Here is a 15941-nt window from a genome sequence, read left to right as displayed (position 1 = left end):
CCATGGCCGCGGAGCCTGTGTGTCCGGAGCCTGTGCTCCGCAACGGGGGAGGCCACAGCAGTGAGAGGCCCGCGTACAGCAAAAAAAAAAAAAAAAAAAAAAAAAAAAAAAAGCATGCTTAAGAAAAAAATGAATTAAATTCGAGATACTTGTAGGACATGCCTATGTGCTTGTGTCCAGTAAGGAGTCAGAATGCAGGAAAGAGGGCAAGAGACAAAGAGATCAGGGTCCATCAACAAGTAAGTGTTAGATGAAACTGTAGGCACTAGTGAAATCACCCAAGCAGAATGTAAAGAAGGAAGAGAGAAGAGGCCTAAGGAAGGAGCATTTAAGAGTGGGTATGGGGAGGATCAGTAGAGGTGGCGGGAGATGAAGGTGGGTTTTGTGGCCTCTTACCTGTAGATTAGAAGGCAATAAACATGCTGAGAAGGCAGAGGCTGGAATAGAGAACCTGGCAAGTATTAACAGTAATGACCAGCCCACCACGGAGACAAGCACAGGTTATTACCTAGGGGAGTCCGGAGAGCATATCTCCGTGATAATACTAATCTCAACAGGCAAGCCTAAACAAAACACTTGAAGATGTTAGCAAGTGTCCTTTTTATGATTCTCTAAAGGGCATTTATGTCCTATTGGTTTAGGTTTAGATAGCTGAAGTGTGGTGGCCATATTACTCATGGAAATGTCAAAGTGACACCACCTTTGTCATAAATAAGGGGAAAAAAAGCCCTAGTGATTGAAGGTTATTTGCCACTGGGGAATTTTAGAGATCGAGGCTAAGATCTTGGTAAGAAGAGTTAGATGTGGGTCTGGAAGGCTAGGTGGCTGTATTCAATGCCTGTGAAAGTCAGAGATGAAAGTCACAGCAACAGGCCAACACAAGAGTTGGCAAACATTTTCTGTAAAGGTCCAGGCAGTAAACATTTTAGGCTTTGCTGTCATATGGTCTCTGCTGCCACCACTCAACTCCGCCAACTCTGCCATCACAGCATTAAAGCAACCGCAGACAATACATACATGAATGAATATGGCTATGCCCCAACAAAACTTTATTTATATATACCAAGAGCTGAATATCATAGAAATTAGGGGTCATGAATTATTACTGTTCTTTTAATTTTTTTCAACCGTTTAAAAATGTGAAAGAGGCCATATAAGAACAGGCAGAAGGCCAGGTATGGCCACAACTTGCCAACCCTTGGACTATTATACACACAGGTTTTGTAATATTCCCTCTGATAAATGCACAGGATTAGAATTCTATTGCAAGGGTATGTCAAGGGTTCAGACATAACAACGATAGCCAATAGCATTCTCCTTACTGTCATTTTTCATAACATACTGTAATAAAGACCAACAAAAGACTAAAAAGACATTGGACACCAGAGTTCTGGTCTCCATCCTGCCACATGCTAGTTCTCAGATCTGGAGCAGATCAATGTAACATCCTCGTCTTGCAGCATTCTCATCGGAAAAGAAGGTATGTTTGTCAGAGGGTAATAAGCAGGGCTGTGGCGGGTATAAGACGAAAGTTTACACCATGTATTCACAAAATACAAAGCATTTTTTAAGCAAAACTACTGAAAAGTTACAGCAAGTTGGGGCAAAAACATCTTCTAAATTCTGAGGGAAAATGTTCTGGAAGCTAGGTGGGAGAAAGGAGAATGCAGAAATGATCCACTCTTCCACTCTTCCTAATACTCAGGCCGTTTAACCTGCCTTCTCAAAATGGTGGGCATGCTTTTTACGTTATAGCTCATCTAGACCATTTCACAGGCTTAATCTTAAACCACCGGGGCAGGAAGACCTCCACTTTCACAAACTATCCTCTCCAGAATAAACTTCCTAGGTGACTATATTACAGCTTTACATACCTACAGCCTACAGAAATGCTTGGACTAAGCTTAAACAAGGGAATTAAGAACCCTAGAAAAGACAGTATTTTATTGGTTCACTCTTACAAACTCTGACTGTACAGACTGAGGTAAAGGTTTTCTGGAGTAAGTTCACAGGAAGTTAGCACTGCTGACTTGGCTCCAACCCGTGCCAGCCCCCTGAAGTAGTAACATATGGTTTGCAGCTTATCTGATCCACTGTTTTTACTGGGTGAACTTGAGCAGCATTAATTTCTCCACAGCTCTCCCCGGCCTGATAAATAAGCATATGGGATCTAGGAGGTCCTTCTACTACTCTGAAACAGGTGATCACAGTGCTCTTTCCTGGACATACAAAAAGTAAAGAGGATTCAACTATTGTGCACATGCCAGTGGACTGATATAAGGAGGAAGGCTAAAGAACTAGCAGATGAGGGCCTTAATTGGTGTAATTGGTATTCTTAGGGGCTATTTCATCAGAGTAAGTTAGCCATCACCCCCAAGTCTCTCAATCTTCAAATTACAGCTAGAAAAACCTACTAAGTTAATTTGAATGTTTTCCCACAGATTCAGTCCATTCAACCTACAATGACAAATGTAATGATTTAAAATGATATGTTTTATATATATATATGATACATAGACACCTATGATCCCGGAACATTGTAGATACTCAGTATTTAAACTTCCAGTTATATTCAAAATGTAATAATTTATAAAAACATGACTTACATACCACCTTCAAAAAACATCTAATAAAACAGTTCCTTTATGCATACAAATAATACCTAGAGCTCATCAAGAAAGTCACTTTCAACATTAGGATTAAGTTTAATATATTAGGTTTGTAAGTGACTAAAAGATGGTGTATACCCTTAATGATTGGCAGATAAATGTTTAATATTTGTTGAATGAGAGTTACAAAATTTCACCATGAAGGAGTGTTACTTGATAGCATTTATTCCACAGGGATCAGAGTTTTTTATAATTATTTTTGATCTGAATTTCATAGTTAAAGTAACCTAGCTGGTTAAAGTATCTCATCATCGTGAGTAAGGCATTAGACCTTTTCTACTTCTCAGACCCTACCCAGTCCCGGGACCACACGCCGAATGCTCTTCTCTCCCAGCTACTACTGGATCCGTCTCAGGTCTTCTCTGACCAGGACAATGGTCTAAAAGTAAAGCTGGAAAACGAGGGTTGGGAAGGGAAATTCTGTGGATTGTCCACTTGTTTCCACTTAATCACTGGTCAAAACTGAAGATAAGCTGCCAGCTTTAAGCACACATGGACCAAATCCAGTGTTATCCGGGACTGGAGTGACCTCTATGACTTCACAAGTCACCATCGTCATCAGACTTCCCATCTGCAATTAACAGGGGAGATTAAAAATAAATCTAAGGGCTTCCCTGGTGGCGCAGTGGTTGAGAGCCCGCCTGCCGATGCAGGGGACACGGGTTCGTGCCCCGGTCCGGGAAGATCCCACATGCCGTGGAGCGGCTGGGCCCGTGAGCCATGGCCGTTGAGCCTGCGCGTCCGGAGCCTGTGCTCCGCAACGGGAGAGGCCACAACAGCGCGAGGCCCACATACCGAAAAAATAAATAAATAAATAAATAAATAAATAAATAAATAAATAAATCTAACTTCAGTAGTAATTAGACTTCAAAGGCATGTTTAAAAATTCCCTTGTACAGAAGTCATTTCTCCCTTAGGCCTGACTGCTATGGCTTACATCAAATTTAAGGACAGTGAAAATGGCCACAGAATGTGAGAAGAGGGCCTATGTGAAAGTAATAATGTAACCTGCAGAGAACACGGGAAAAGAGTGACCTAAGAATCTGTCAACCATGCGATGTTGTCATGCGGATTGCAGACAGCGGCTCTCAGGTCAGACTACAGCCACAACGCAAGCCGTGACAGCCGGCTGGAACAACTTCCACGTTCTACACGGCAATAATGAGATAAGGAAGATGCTACAGAATCTAATTCTATGAAGATCAAATAGGCTAGATGATCTTACGTTTGAACATGGTGGGTTCCCCCCAGCGAACACTAAGGACAGACTAGATCACCAATAAGAGTCTTCCTGCCCTTGAACATGTACAGTGTGGTAAGAATCCAAGCCCAGTAGGCTAATAGAAAGCACTAGAAGCTCCTGAATAGAAGAGTGCTGGCAATGGAATTTGAACCATCCTTCCTATTTAGCATCTCCTGGGCTAGCGTACTCTTCTGCCAGTAAGGGACACGATGTGCGTGGCCTGCATTCTAGGGGCAGAAAAGGCCTCTGACCTACTAGTCTTGAGTGGTAGTAGAAAGGAAACCTATCAATATAAATAACGGAGCTGTGACAAAGCAAAAACTTTGTTTGGCCCTAAAACTAACCACTTCCATGATTTTATTAAAATACCTGCATGTAGAAGAACATTCAAATATACATAAAGGTTATAACAACCAGATCCATTTGGCAGGAGTTTTGCTTTGGAATTTGGGGACAATTATATAATTCGTATATAAGTGCAACTTTAAGTAGACAAACCAGCACCAGCTGGGTGGTACCTGACTCCCCGTGGTGAAAAATGTTAGACATTTCGTGCATGCTCACCCTCCCTTACCTTCCACCTCGGTTTGACGGTTCTATATGGACACTGTCAAGGTTTATTGTATTTTCGTGCTGTGCAATAGCTGTGCTTCGGACAAGCTTCAAGGTGATCACTGGATGTCAAACCACATAAACATGGCATTTCAGTGTTTTGATGTAGTAAGTACAATTAACTGGAGAACTGAGCGTTGTGAAAGGACCACAGCCGAGAAAAGTAACTGGCACTAGACCCCAACAACTAGGGGAAGGACATCATAAGCCTTCAGAGTCAAATCATTTTCTTATTTTATCTTTCTTGGTTTCTCCTAGGTCATCTTGGTGACCCAGGGTTTCTAGATCTCATGGATCTCTCTCCTGGTACTTTTCCCGCCATTAAACTAGGGTGCATAAAGTAAAATTTTCTGTATCTTTGCAGGTCCAAAACCCCCTGCCACTTGTCTCCACAATTTACTATTTGCCTGGGTACAAAATCAGAGTTTGAAAGTAACTTCCCCTCAAAACTTTAAAGACAGTATTGCCCATCTAGCATCCAATATTACTTATGAAATATCTGAGGTCTGTTACTGTTGTAGACAACCTATTTCTTCCTTTGAACATTTTTAGGATATTCTCCTAAACCCTGGAAAATCTGAATTAAACCAGGATGTCTAGGTGTAGGTCTCTTTTCATCTATCCCAGTTCATGCTGAGGGCGTGTCCTTTTTCAGCTCAAAGAGATCTTCTTCTGTAATTTACTGACTCTTTCTTCCTCTAAACTATCTGTTCCAGCTTCTAAAACTTAAAGATTAGAGGTTGCAGATCTGTCCTTCAAGTGCCCTAACTTCTCTCAATTTTCTCTTTTGGGGCAATTCCTTTGTCTAATTCAGATAAGCAGCTTGGTTCTTAGCCCTGTCCATTTTTATTTCAGTACTTCCAAGAAATTAAAAATGACTAAGAGTAGTCATAATTTGACTACTGCTCTTCCTAGCAATCTCTTCTTGGTTTAAAACTGTATTACTACTCTCTTGAATCTGAGCACACTGAGCTCTCTAGTCCCCTAGTTACTTCTTTTCTACAAAGTCAGCTGACCTGTTTATTTTGTTCATGCTATTAGTTTTCTCAAAAAGCAAGTGAGACTTGGTTGCTGGTTCGTATTTATGAATGAAGGCTAAGTTCATCTGAATACAGGTAACTGGCGTGAGTTTCTTTTGCACCAGTATAGGTATTACCCCAACAGGTCGCTAAGGAAACTAACAACAGACAGTACGTAAACAAGTGGATTATTTCATAACCAAGTTCTCCATAGGTGCCTGGACACGCAGCAGTAGAGTGGCTGAGATCCCATCAGCACAAAGGAAGGAGGTCTCTATCTTAGGGGTGGAAGGTAGAAGGCTTCCGAAGTTCAGCTAATACTCCTCCCACCCTCTGCTCAGTCTCATATGGACACCTGAAGTCACCTCGAGGTCTGCTTCTCAATCAGATCTCTCTGCCTTCTTTAAAAATAGGTATCTGGTTTGACCCTGAAGATTAGACATCCCCACCACTTGCAGTCATCATCTTTAGCACATGCCAGCAACTCCTACAGCTAGAGTATCCTTTTCCTGATCCCACTTTCATTATCTAAAAATGCTATGAAAATGGAAAGTCATACACGATTACATTGCATGTGCATATATACGCATGTATATGAATACACAGGCACACACAAGAGGACTAAAACCTGAATTTCAAAAGATTGATACTTTTACACACACACCCCGTTCACTGAAATATAATCTTACAAGTGGAAAAATATTAAACTCACAAGTACAAAATGACAAGAGCTCCAAAATTCAAACACATGAAACTTGTCATTATATAAAAGTATAAAGCTCCATGTATTATAAATAAATGAGACTATCAAAGCCTTATATTTTCCAAGTAAATTAAGCACCATGAAGTTTGGCCACATTTTAAACTACTGCTTCTCATAGGAGGTCACACAAGAAATTCAGGATATTAATGAGAGAAGCAGGAGAAAACATTTCCAAGTCTAACTAAGTTAAAGAATCATCCTAAAAAATGCTAAAGCCCAACTGCAACATCCCAAAGAATTTCTAAAATCACTATTTCAACTCTCCAAATTTTGCCAGAGTTCAAAAAAGGGTCAGTCTTGTAAGATAATCCAGATAATCCCCTGCAGCTTTCCTGTCCAAAGTCATGTCACTCCTTTGCTTAAAACTATTCAAAGGTTTCCCAACCATCTTAATAGAAAGTCCAGAGTCCTTAACTCTAGTTTCCTTTAGAATCACTCAGCTCAGGTTTTCTCCCTGCCAGTGGTCTGCCAGTTCCTCTCACTGCACGAGTCTCATCCCATCTCAGGGCCTTTCCACATGCTGCTCCTCTGGTCTGAGCTGCTCCCCTGCCCTCCTCTGCTACAGAGTTACCTGCTGAACTTTTGCTGACTCTTCAATATGTCACATCCTCAGGAAAGCATTTCCTGGCCATACCCCTCAGACTCGGGTCCATGAACATCATCATGCTTGTTTTAAGGGAAAGGAAGAAAAAAGAACAAGAGCTGCCATCTGTGTCATCTGTTCCCTGTACTGGACTGCTTGCTCCAAAGGCCAGATGCTGAGTTCATCTTGCCACTGTACCCTTAGTCCTTAGCACTGTGCCTGCACCTAGCAAGGGCTCAATACATTTACTTTATGGTTTAGCAACTGAATCATCTCTCTGGTCAAGGCCCAGTATCTCAGGAAAGGTTGTCTACAAATTCTTGCAGAAATTGACTGTTTTGTAGAGGTCCCAAGAAACAGGTATGAGCACCTACCAAAATAAAATTTTACTGCCATAAAGGCAAGTGTAATCAATCATCAGAGTAGTGTGAAAGAAGGAAACCACTGCTTTGGGAGAATCTCCATCATTTCTTCTCACTGGGGTGGGTAACAAAATAGCATGTCAATTATGTGTTCATTATAACAAACATTATGCACTGTCATAAGTTACTGCTTATTTTGATAAACACCTTTCTAATCATGGTGGAAATGCAGAACAGAAAAACAAATAGAAACACATGCATAATTGGCAAAAGAAAGGAAAGGACAATTGCCTAGGATTATCTGGCAAATACATATCTATGTTGTTGGATATAATGGTATAGAAACTGTGAATTTCATGGGAACACACTCCCTAATTATTTGTTACTTTACTGTACTCAACATCGTTCCTAATAATGAAGCAAATACACTGATGCTATTCGGAGCCTAAGAGCAAAGCAAGGATGTGATGGAAGCACACAGATGTGATGCATCTTCAACTTCCAGCGCACAGAGATAATAGCAAATGTCAAGAAACCCTGTTTCTGTGCAAAAATTTCCGTGTGATTCCAGATTACTTTTCCAATGAGAAAGGGACTCCTTTACAGAGCTTACCTAAACTGAACCGCACAGACTAAGTTTTAATTTTGTGTTCCAAGTGTGCCAGAGCACCTCAAGACTGGAAACACGAGCTGGCGGAGATAGCATCTCGGGCCCCGCAAGGAGAGACTGGGCAGGCTCCGGGAGACAAGACACTCGATAAGCTTCTTAATGTCTCAGTTCAATCTGTGTGGCTTTTGCAAATGAAAAAGGCCACCTTCAGAGCCCCGGGTTAGTCGACAACTCTCTTCTTCATTGGCTAAATTTAGAGAGAAACACTTCATCATAACAACTGAGACAAGAATGGGAACCGGTGTCATATGAAGATAAGAGAAAAAGTCAGCTAAGAGGTAAAAGCTATTCACATTTGCTTAGTATATAATCCCAGAGGAAATGAGAGATGGTCCCAGGGAAACATGACCCAAGACAGCTAAGTGTGCAGAGCTACACTATTGGTGCAAACTATACCCACACTCCTCAAATGTGACCTGTCCTGATTCAATAGTTATGGACATTCAAGAATCTTAAGGCAAGATAAGCTTTTATTAACTGGCCCCAAATTAACTGAGCCACATATTGGGTGTTTCAAATTACGTAGATAAGCTTTTGGATCATTATTTGGTTATCTAACATCCCAGCCTCATGACATGGACTTAACAAAAGAGTCTAGATTAGCCTTATTCCAATTTAGAATATCATGTGAGTTAATGCTACCCATGAAAGTTCTATGGGTATTTGTTATTTACATTCTAAAGGGGTGGAGGAAGTGGGGAAGGAGAAAGAAAAGCATGTCAGAAGTGAAATATTAATACATATAGATCCGAGAAGAAGCAGGAGAAAAGGAATAGACCACAGAGGTCCTCTTGAATTTTCTACTATTCTTGAATAAACTACAGTCATAAAACTTCAATTTGAGATCCCTGACTCTACCAAGTATCTTTATTTATAGGGAGAGAAAACAGACCCACTCCCCCAAAGAAAAAAATACTCTTCGTTTTCTATAAATAGCCAAACTAAGAGGATTCCCTGTATTTTTTTTTTTTTGGTTCAGTCTCTGAATAAAGAACTGCATATTAGGAATGTGTCCATATATTTACATGGCACTTCACATTTTTCAAACTAATTTCACATTCAACATTTCCTGAAATCTTTGTAACAGCCCTGTGAAATCTGTTAAACGTCCCCACTTATAAGCAAGACATTGGAAACAAGTGACGTGCTCTTAACCAGAGTCAAGTTGGGCTGAGGCACTAGATCTAACTACTAGATCAAAAACCCTTCCCCCATGGGGCTTCCCTGGTGGCGCAGTGGTTGAGAATCTGCCTGCCAATGCAGGGGACATGGGTTCGAGCCCTGGTTTGGGAAGATCCCACATGCCGCGGAGCAACTGGGCCCGTGAGCCACAACTACTGAGCCTGTGCGTCCGGAGCCTGTGCTCCGCAACAAGAGAGGCCGCGACAGTGAGAGGCCCGCGCACGGCGATGAAGAGTGGCCCCTGCTCGCCCCAACTAGAGAAAGCCCTCACACAGAAACGAAGACCCAACACAGCCAAAAAAAATAATTAATTAACTGGAAAAAAAAAAAACCTTCCCCCCAAATTCATTCATTCAACTATCAGCATTTAACGCCTACCAGGTGACATTCCAGGCACTGGGAGGGTGACAGCAGGGAACGAAACAGACTCAGATCTCTACCCTCAGAGCTAACACTGTAATGAACACGACTACGTAATTTTTGTGTGTGTGGCTTTGGCTAACCGGATGCCATTTACAACACCAAATGTTCAATTAGATTCTTTGCTCTAAGGAATTTAAATGTATTCAAATTAATACATCACAGAAACCAACCATTCAGAGCTTAAAACATGTTTGAAAACTTAGTAAGCACTGGCAATTCAAAAGGAAACTGAGGTACAGGTCCCCCTAGCCTCAGATGCTTAATCTACGTGAAAAAAAAGGGATACACATGTTAAAAATTCAATTAAAAGACATTCACAAAACAGGGTGCTTCCAAATGGAACATAACAAATATTACTAGGAAAAACCAACCAAGAAAAAGAGGAAATATTAGTTTAGGCTTTCTTCATTTTATACCAATAGATTGTAGATTTAGAAGTACTGAAAGATTTAACTTTCAGCCATTAGTTATTTTACTTTTAACATTACTTTCTGTACATTATCCAAAAAAGCCATTTATGTTATTCCAATATATTAGGAAAGAGACTGAATATTTAAGCCTTTATTATGTCTCCTTCACAAACATCTTTATTTAACCACTTATAGCAACTCTATAAAATAAACATAAATGTAGAAGAGGCTTAGAAAGCTTAAGTGACTTGCCTGTGCTGACTGCTTGATATGTAAGACTTTACAAATTATACAATTTGAATATTAAGACCAGTTTGGAAAAGGGAAAAATAAGTTTCAGGAGCCACAATAAAGTTGAAATTAATTTAATTAATATTCAGTTAAAATATTAGTTAATATTTTAATTAAAGTCAATTTATATTCCCTATGAGAATTTAAGAGTATTGGATACATATTGATCATCTGTAAAAATATATACCCTACACCCAAAATAATTATCCTATTGTATTTTGAGTGCACTTAACCAATTAGCAAAATTATAGCTGCGACAACAAAGGTTTTCTTTTACCAATATCTTACAAGCAGTCATAATGTGGGTGCTCACTCCCTATAAAATGAAATCATATAAAACATTTCTTTTCCATCATTTTCTTCAGAAAAACAAACCTTCTTCAAAGGGCAGGATTTTAATAAGCCTGTTCTCACAACCTCAAGGCAACACTTGAACACTTCCCATATATTCTCCCATAATTTACCAAGTTTTGGAATCTAGAACCAGGGTCACAAAGTTGTCAGATATGAATGAAGGTTATTGGAGGACCCTCCCAAATCGAGAAGGTAGGCGACGAGAAGAGAGTTAGGCCCTTCAAGAAGTTATAATCCAAACGAGCTCGTTAGCAACTACACAATGAGAGACAATTCTAAGAGAAAGGCTACCCCTTGTACCTGCAGAAACAGAGGTTGACAGACCCTTACTCAGATGTGCTCGGGGATGTGTGGGCCTTAAGCAGAGAAGACAGCTAATTTGCAACCGAGAAAATAGCACAGGCTAAGTTCCTAGGGTACAAGGGGGAATGAGAAAGAAGAGATGTAAGACCAAGGGACCCAAGGGGACATAAGGTCCACCCACCAGATAGACTCTGGCTCCTCATAACTATGCCCCTCTTCACGTGTTCCCAGGGAATTCATCTTTAATTGTTGAGTAATTTTCTTCCCAAAAACATCAGGGTCAGGAAATAAAAACCAAATATCTAAAATACTTGTCCTCTAATAAGCAGCATCTTATCTGAAGTTGCAGGCTAATGTTAAAGAACATTTACCTATCCCTTGGTAAAAGAGTGAGAGAGAGAGAAAGAGACAGAGAGGATAACTTTACCTTTCTTCAAAGCTCATCTCTAACTGCTCCTTTTCATGGCAGTGGATGGTCTTACCGAACAGTTCTGGGGTAGGGGAATGGCTGGGAGAAGCATGTACAACCACTAATCATTTTGCAACAAAATGCAGTAAGGTAAGTAAAAACCTATTATTTTAAAGTAAACATGCTTGTGAATGGAAAAGCAATGCTGCAAGTTGATACTTCAAGTGACGCCAGTCTTTCTTCTGAAAGAAAGATGGCTGGTAAGGAAAGTGGTGCAAAGACTTCACCCCATCTTGAAATATTCAAAAGCAAAACTGAAATTATAACGGTAGTAATTGTGACATTGGGTTCATAAAGAATTAAACAAAAACTCATTTATTTTAGCAACAGTGTCTAATACATGTCAGGTTCCCTTCTGTAGCTGGTGTGATCAACACAACAAAGTCCCTGTCCTTGGGCAATTTATATTCAAATAAAGATACAACCCTGGTCTCAAAGAAAATGCTAAGTGATGTCTGTTACTTGAAGATGAAGAGAAATGAAGTCTAAACAAAAAGAAAATGCTTTATTAGGGAGTTACTTGAAACTTCTAAAATACGTGACACACATTATTCCAATTAAACATTTATGCTATATAATGAGTAAAGTTTAAGTTAAAACTGTAATTAACTGATACCAGTTAATTAGCTGTCACTGACAAAGAATCCCTTAACTGGAATCCAGTAAGAATTCTTTGATATGGAGGACTAACTATGATTTCTTCTCTCATTTCTACAAAATCACACTAGAATGACAGCTAACTCAGATCTTCTAAACCTACATGGAATATCAAATAGGAGAAGAGATACTATCAGACTAAGAAGAGTCATTTTATTTAGAAATGAAAAAACAGATAAACATTAGGTGATGGACCCAGTTGGGTTTTGATATTCTCTGCTCTGAGGGTCCACAGTGGGGATAAGTGAACAAAGACCTGGAAAAGCTCTGAAACTGACGGTACAGGTACCACAGAGGGTAGGGAGTCCTATGGTGAAACAAACACAAGAGGACTGCTGCAAAGTCTATGGGAAGAGTACCAAAACCCTTGGGCTCCCTCCCCAGCCCAAGCAGCTGCTCCTCTCCTGCTTTATCAAAGACAGATTTCATCACTTAAACTGAAGCAGAAAGCTGCTAGATTTAAGATATCTCACACATACAAGGGTAGCTTACAAAAAACAGAAGGATTAAGTGAAAGTTTGCAAACTACATGGTAAACTCAATGAGGGCAGGGACTTAACATCTGTTTTGGTTACTGCTGGATCCCCGTTACCTACAATGGTTCCTGACACATAGCAGGTACTTAATAAATATGCAGCAAAAGAGTTTAGCAGACGAGTTTTTTAATCTCCAAGAAAGCAGAATGTTCAAAAAAAATCAAGAATAAACAAAAGAAGAGAAAAATATAAAATGTGAACATCAATCCAGGAAATTCAGCATCTGACTAAAAGGAGAGCCTAGAAAGAAAGAATAGAGAAAGCTGGAGGGGAGGGGTGATTACAAAGAAATAATGCATGAAACTTTGCAGAGCTAAAGTTTCCAGGCTGGAAGTGCCCACTGTCTAACACACACTAACACACACTAACACACACACACACACACACACACACACACACACACAATGCAATTTCAAAATACCAGGAAGAAAAGATTCTAAAATATCCAGTGTATTTTAAGCAGAAAGATCAAAAATGAGAATGGTACAGGATTTCAACAGCAATCCTCAAGCTAAAATATAATGCAACACTGCATTCTGAACTCTGCTGGAAATGGTTTCTAAACTAGAATTCTACATGTAGCCCGAAGAACAATCAAGTGTTAAGAGCAAAGGTACGATAAAGACATTTTCAGACATATGACGTTCTCACCACTGACCTCCCACACATCCTCCTTCCACTTCTACTCCCCACAAAAAGCAACAGGAGAATGTATTCTGCTAAACTAAGGAATAAGGAAAAGGAAGTCTCTGCATTTAGGACACAAGCGATACAATGCAGAAGACAGGATGCGGAATTCCCAGGATGAGAGCAAAAGGAAGTCCCACCATGACAGCTGCGCACAGGCCTACAGAGAACAAGGTAAGACTGCAGTAAGAACAGAAGGCACCACCAGGAGGAATGGTTAAACTAACTAAATAAAAACCCTTGGTGGGTGTCTATGTCTAACCATACTGAGGATGTTTCATTTGGAGAGTCTAAGGGTAAATTAATGACAAGGATCAAGAAAAGTGTCTTTTTACAATTAACTCAAGGAAAAGCAGAGTTAAATGAATAAAGAAACATAATGATAAAATACTGCATGGCTTCGATGTGAGTCTTGCTATCATAATCCATACTGATGTATCCTAAAATTGGTAAAAAGCTACATGACGGAATATGCGGAGAAAAAGTATAGCGGGGGGAGGGAGTTAAAAATGAAACCTTCACCACCCAAAGTAGAAAGCCAACCGGTAATGATTAAAATTGACAACTCAGGCAATAGCCATACAAGCCTGGAATTTAAAAAGAGAGGGTAGACAAACAAAACCAGAACAAATAGTTTTTGTTAAGTAACTGCATCTGGGTAATAAAATGGGCATGGGAGAATGGGGTAGGAATTTGCCCTTTTCCTTATAATGTCTGTAAGACTAATGCTTGCTAAACTATAGAGGTACTGCTTTATAAAACATGTTAAGTTTCAAAAAATTTTTTTCATCCATTGAACAACCTATTCTAATTCATTATTTCTTATATCATAATGGTATTATGGATTATGGATCTTTGGAACAAAAGCATTTAGTCTCACAGCAAAAGAGGATTTAGATTTATATACAAATTTAGTAAAAGACTAATTTTGAATTTGAAAAGCTAGTTCTCTGCTCAAACTTTTATATGAAATTTAAATAAATTACACTATGAATAAAACTGCAATTCATGTCCTCATGACCTCACAATTTTGCTTTAGCCCCTTGCCAATGAAAGGAAAATTAGATAAGGCACTTAGTGTAAAATCTCAAAAGTAGCCACCAACTATGATTATTTTTGAATTACATTATGTTACATTGCGTTAAATTAACATAGCCTCTCCTCTATTTTTTAAACCAACCTTGTATGTAGATCTACCTTGTGTGCAAATGAACTATAAAGCAGGGGTCAGCAAACCTACGACCTGAGTGGCCCAAATCCAACCTGCCCCTGTTTTTATAATACCCACCAACTATGAATATTTTAACCATTTTCAAAAAAAAGTAAAAACCAAAATTAAAAATCGGAATATATTTTTTGACACATGAAAAAAAGTCACATGAAATTCAAATCTCTGTCCACAGATAAAGATTTACTGGAACACGGCCTTGTTCATTACATCTATGCCTGCTTTCTAGTGATGGCAGAGATTGGATGGCCCACAAAGCCTAAAATATTTACTATCTGATCCCTTTCATATTGTTGACCCTTGAACTAAAGGATTCTAATTCTTAATTTCATTTGAATTTTATTTTTATTTTATTTCAAATGAAATTGAGCAAAATTCATATATAAAAGTATACATATAAAAAGTCCTTGAATCAGAGGCATTTGAATAAGGAAGCTTATACAACCTTTGAAAGAGAAAATAATGGTCTGCTTAGGGCCACTCAGGGAAATGGGACCAGAATCAAGACCAGAGTCTTGGCCCTGAGATGGCTGTCCTCTTAGATATGCATCTGTCACCAAAGTTTTAATCCTAGCATGCCTCTGTTCCTACTCCACTCTTCAACTTTCTATTACTACATCACTTATTTCATTTTAGTTAAAATGCTAATAAAACATGCTGATTTTTAGTTTGGGCTTCCCCACATATTTAAAACAGACTTCTGTTCATATTTACTGTTGACTGTGCCAATAAAGCAGGATGGAATACTGGTTAAGGACAGTCTTTGCTGTCAGGGAGACCCAGGCCCTGGCTCTGCTTCCAAGGACCACTCTGCCCTCATAATCCTCTCAACTTCTCTAAACTTCACTTTTCTCACCTCTAAAAGTGAGTGTAGTACCTACCTCAGATGAGAAGTTAGAACACAATGAAAAATGTCAAGAACTTAATGTTCTGACTGTCAGAATTAAGAGCTCGAGAAATGGTACCGATTATACTTTGTCTTATCATGTCCAAATACTTGATAAGCATTCATTATCCTTGAAGGGTTTCATAGGCAGTGTTCTCAAACCTCAGTGTGCATAAGAATCACACTGGTGACCTTGCCAATGCAGATTCCCTCAGCCCTACTCTCAGCTACCCTGATTCTTTAATCTGGAGGGTTAAGATTAACCCTTAACCCCATTTTCGAGCTCAAGTGTGATTTGGATGTGAGTGATCCATGGAATAAAGTGTACCTAGATAATGAAACAGATACCGAGAGGTTAAGAGACAAGCAAAAGCCTAAATAATTACAGCCTTAAGTACTAGTCTACTTTGTCAAAATAGCAAGGAGCTGAGTAATACTCATTCCTTTTGCTTTTTTTTTCCCCTGCTACAACTTATCCTAATTATTATTTTTACTTAAACTTATGTTGGGCTCCATAATTAAATGTTACATACAATATGAAGATCATCTCCTAGTTTGTAAAGGTTAGGACTTCCAGTTATACATCCAAATAAA

General features: G+C 39.3%; 1 protein-coding gene across 1 annotated transcript in view; it reads right to left on the bottom strand.

Annotated features, from left to right (window-relative positions):
- Positions 1 to 15941, bottom strand: part of SLAIN1 (SLAIN motif family member 1) — a 54555-nt gene that overhangs the window by 23009 nt on the left and 15605 nt on the right. The window lies entirely within an intron of this gene.

Source organism: Mesoplodon mirus, assembly GCF_964341445.2.
Source record: "Mesoplodon mirus genome assembly, chromosome: 17".
Classification (NCBI taxonomy): Eukaryota; Metazoa; Chordata; class Mammalia; order Artiodactyla; family Ziphiidae; genus Mesoplodon; species Mesoplodon mirus.
The sequence above is the reverse complement of the archived record's forward strand: the minus strand, read 5'-3'. Positions and strand labels throughout refer to the sequence as shown.